We start from the raw sequence: 4,839 nt of genomic DNA, 5'->3' as shown, positions 1-4,839 counted from the left end.
GCTCTCATCAGACCAATAATAAACATTTCAACTTTTATCGTCATGGTTCATTGGTTGAAATTTACATCACATCCAATTAAGAACTCTTTTTAAGTATAGATACTCGTATCACCTACTTCCGGGTATGGTGTGCTACGGTGAGGAAAGCCATAGCATTTGAGGTGAGGAGGTAGGAGTGAAAAAAATTCAGGGGGGGGGTGTAGTTCAGATGTAGGAAATAAAAGGAGACTGTGGTTAATAAGGTCTTTCCGTATAGGATAGCCACTGACACATATAAGGGTATTGTTTATCATTCCCAAGAGGGTGTGGCAGATTGTGAAAGGAGAAGACAAGCGTGTAGTACTGATTATATCAGTTTATATATAAAGCATAATTTTACGGTTCGTAGCTTTTCCAATCTATCAAGTTGCATGGTATACATCTTAGCTAGGCCTAGTTTTCTTTGATGAAAACATTAAGATGGCAGAGATAAAACGTAAAGATAAGGCTTAGCATTCATACTGTGTACTACCATAATGTTTGCTTGTTCAGAAGTTGGAGTTGTTGGTGCACGTTCTCTGTGTTTTTCTTTGGTCCATCTAACCTGTAATCTCGAAGTCAAAATGAGGGCATGAGAGACCGGTGTGAAATCTCATTTTTGAGCAGGGGTAGAGGTTAGTCCTACATAAATATTTCTGAAATATAATTCAAAAGCTAAGAGTAACTCATTTTTTCTTACTTTTTTTTCAGTCCCGTAATCAAATATTATTAGAGCGTTGATCCATGTTTTAGGCCTTTAGGAAGAGACCTTATTTGAACAAACACGTGCATGTTCTTATTTCCATTTTTCCCTCGTATTTCTTGCCAAAATCATTTACAAGTAGATATTTGAAGTTCTTAGGCCTAACATTTGTTGCATAAAGTTATTTCTGCCTAAATGTTTAGTCATAGATATTTGAAGTTCTTAGGCCTAACATTTGTTGCATAAAGTTATTTCTAGCCTAAATAGTTTAGTCATAGATATTTGAAGTTCTTAGGCCTAACATTTGTTGCATAAAGTTTACGAATTTTACGAGCGACAAATAGCTTAACGTGGGTATTTAGTGTGAATAGTATTTTTAATGTATCACTGACCCTTAAAGAGCGCCCCCAATATTTCAAAAATCACATTTTTCGAACTTAGCCTAACTCATAAGTTTAACTTCTCTTCTATATAAATGATTAATTTTAATCTTAAAATCTTTACTAATTAACCCTGTAGTAAGTGATTTAAAAAATAAGTCTAGTTTGTTTTCATTCCGTGTCTACTTCACCATTAAAGCCAATATCAGCATGAAATTTAGTACACTTATTGATATTGCACTCGTTCATAGCTTGAATTGTTTTACCAGTTGTCTTGTTATAAGTCTAATTACCACTAACGAAGGCATTAATTAAAATCAATTGCCCATATCTCGTTAACGTTGCGGAAAATTTGCATTTTTTAATTCAAGCTATGACGATGTTCACAAAGAGCATGTGTATCAACTTTTACACGTTTTTATCATTCCTAAGTAAAGTTATGATGTTAAAACAGTTTATGTTATATATTTCGTTATACGTGCCACATTAATTATACATATAACATATATGACTGGAAGTGTATTTTCAGATACTGTGACGTCATACTTTAATTTTGTGCCTAACTTGAAAGTTGTAAGTGTTCAACAGTATTTCCTCAGCAAGTAAGTTTGCCCAGTTTTAAGGGTTAGTACTACCTTAGTGTATTTCCTTCAGCTCTAGGTATCACACTGTCAAGAAGTCGAGATCGAACCTGTAATTCGAGCAGACACGGGACTTATTCTGCATTGTTTCTCAGTTACGACGCTGTAGAGTTCAGTTTCCGTAATTATAAGAATATCTCAATGAGTGCAAGTAAAGAAGAGCGTATATCCGATATATTCAGTGCCGACGAGGCCGTTCGCCCAATACCAGTACTCTTCAGTGGTTGAAACGCTATTTATACTATTTATCAGTTTTATGTCACAATAAGTTTAAGCTAGGGTTAAGATTTTTTTAACATCGTATACTATCAATTATTATCTTATGTCCCCTTCGTGGGTGAACTGTAAGTTTATGAACTTACAACGCAAGAATATGGGGTTCAATTCCCGCGGTGAATAGAGTACAGATAATTTTTGGTGGCTTTGCACAAAGAAAACGACAACAATTATCATTTTATTTATGTTTGCAGCGCACTCTATGTATAAAAGTTCAACGTACTCTATACTGTAATGTTACTATGGCAACTACAAAATGAGGAATGATATAACACAAGGTAAACCAGAACGTATATCCCAACCAAGTATGAAACGAAAAATCTGTAAACACCAGCAAAATTGGGTTCCCACAGAAGAACGACCCTTGAATAACTGTGTTAGATAAAACATTTTAATGGGCTATTAAACACACCAACGTTTATTTATTAATTTTTTTACATAAATGTCTTAATGTTTGAGTCTCAGAAAGGAACTGGAATTTTCGACCTGAACGGCACCTTATACATATGTAGGCTAATCGGCCAGGTCACTAAAGGGAAGGTAGAAATCCAGCAGCACCCGCCGCTACAAAGCTTTCTTAGCTTCTTGAGTCATGTAAACAGTATTGACTGTTGCCTTTATAACGCGCCTAGAGCTAAATATGCTGAGCTAGTTCGGTGACATCAGGTCTTGAACCCCAGACTTTTCAATACTCAGCCCAATATGTTGGCGTTGTAAAATTTCAAAAGCATTTCCTACGTCACTTTCTTACAGGACTTATCTGTTATCGGTAATCAATAAGTGGAAGAGTTTATAACTACGGAAATAAGTTATTATTGTTTGGCTTAGTATACAAAAAAAAAACTTGTCATTTACTGACGTTGTTGTCATTGAGAGCTTTGCAACACAAAACTACACGGTCCAGTATATTATCCATATGGTTATCCAGTAGTTTACCTTTGGGATTATCCATGTGATTATCCTATAGATTATCCATGTGATTATCCGATAGATTATCTATGTGATTATCCTATATATTATCCACGTGATTATCCGATAGATTATCTCTGTAATTATCCGATATATTATCCATGTGATTGTCCAGTAGATTATCCATGTGATTATCCAGCAGATTATCTCTGCGATTATCCGATAGATTATCCACGTGAAAATTATCTTGATGATTAGAGATTCAGGACTTTTTAATCTATAAGAAGAATTTATTTAGAATTTATTTTAGCAACAGGAACGTAGAAAATATAGCAAAACCAACAGTGTGACTTGAGGTATCCAGTTTCTTGTTCCCTTAAACTGTGTTTTGGCCCGGCATGGTCAGGTGGTTCGGGCGCTTGACTAGCAATCTGAGGGTTGCGGGTTCGAATCCCCGTCCCACGAAACATGCTCGCCCTTTCGGCCGTGGGGGTGTTATAATGTGACAGTCAATCCCACTATTCGTTGATCAAAGAGTAGCCCAAGAGTTGGCGGTGGGTGGTGATGACTAGCTGCCTTCCCTCTAGTCTTACACAGCTAAATTAGGGACGGCTAGCGCAAATAGCCCTCGTGTAGCTTTGCGCGAAATTCAACACAAACAAATAAACTAAAATCTACTGTATATATATATACATCTTTTAAATAACATATAAATACCTGAGACAGTGCTATTATATATAATGGCGATTTTCGTTTATTAACATCCTCGGAACAAAATAAAAGTTGACACATCTTTTAGTCAGGCCTAAAATTTATATGGTGTTTATTTAATCACAGGGTGAACATTGTTGATTATAAGTTGAAACATTATTACCTTTTAACAATGCTATCATGAAAATAAATTAGACGTATTTTTACAACATTTGCTTTTACTGTTGTTTAACTTCCTAGCAACGCGACTGAATTACGTTAGCAGAGTAACGTTTATGATTGGCCGAGGGAAACCTAGTCTCCTCTCGTTCTTAGCCCGTAAAAGCGAGTAACTTAAGAACAATTTGAGAGTTCAGAAAACAAACGTTGTTAACACGCCGACACAAGCGGCAGCACGTGCCTCAAGAGATACGTACTGTAACTACGGGAACTTCACGAGTGTAATCGGTAAAGATAGTACAAATTCAAAAGCGTTAAACAGATGTATATATTTCTCTTTACAGAAGCATTTTAACGAGAGAGTTGTTGTCAGAATGTTGTTTAGAACCAACGTGATTAAAGTTGTGATAATTCTGGTGATAGCCGTTTCAATTCAAAACGTTTCGTGAACCGGTGCCTAAACGAGTAAAGATATAACAGTTACCTACAAGGCCTAAAAAGTTTCTAAACGGTTAAAGACACCTGCAGTCTCCAGCAGAATAAAACGATTTACAGTTCCACTCCGTGTCTGTACAAGATAAAGAGAGAGAGAGGTAAAAAAGACTCACGAATTACTGACAGTGAATTTTATCTGCTGGACTGGAATTAACACAAACACTGCATCAGTCACTTTCAGGAAGAGAAAAACTTGGAATCCTCATACAGTCCCATCTAAGAGGTCAGTGTATTCATGTATTATTTAGTGTGTGTATTTATGTATTACTCCGTGTGTGTATTTATGTATTACTCCGTGTGTGTATTTATTTAGTGCTTCGTTTACTTCTGCAACTTGCTATATAGTTTTGTAAGTTATAGAGTGTTGATTCTACTACAATCCCCATTTCGTCGAACACTGACCACCGAAACAGATTTCAGGTGAGTGTCATTTCCTTTGTTTCTGTGATCTTTAAAACAATAAGGCTATATTTATTGTCGTCTTTAAGATCAGTCCCTCTGATCTTTAAAACAAGGCCATATTTATTGTCGTCTTTAAGATCAGTCC

General features: G+C 35.9%; 1 protein-coding gene across 3 annotated transcripts in view; it reads left to right on the top strand.

The window, feature by feature from the left end:
• The first annotated feature begins 274 nt into the window (after positions 1-274).
• Positions 275-4,839, top strand: part of LOC106465470 (sodium- and chloride-dependent glycine transporter 1-like) — an 81,544-nt gene continuing 76,979 nt past the window's right edge. Inside the window, exons 1-2 of one of the 3 annotated variants that reach the window (XM_022393372.1) lie at positions 526-653; positions 4,142-4,515. The gene's annotated coding sequence lies outside the window, so the exon portion shown is untranslated. Of the gene's footprint in view, positions 381-525; positions 654-4,059; positions 4,516-4,839 lie in introns of those variants that run through there. The other 2 variants (XM_022393377.1, XM_022393374.1) reach the window with 2 other exon arrangements.

This window comes from Limulus polyphemus, unplaced genomic scaffold (genome assembly GCF_000517525.1).
Source record: "Limulus polyphemus unplaced genomic scaffold, Limulus_polyphemus-2.1.2 Scaffold1954, whole genome shotgun sequence".
NCBI lineage: Eukaryota > Metazoa > Arthropoda > Merostomata > Xiphosura > Limulidae > Limulus > Limulus polyphemus.
This window is presented reverse-complemented; position numbering and strand designations above follow the sequence as displayed.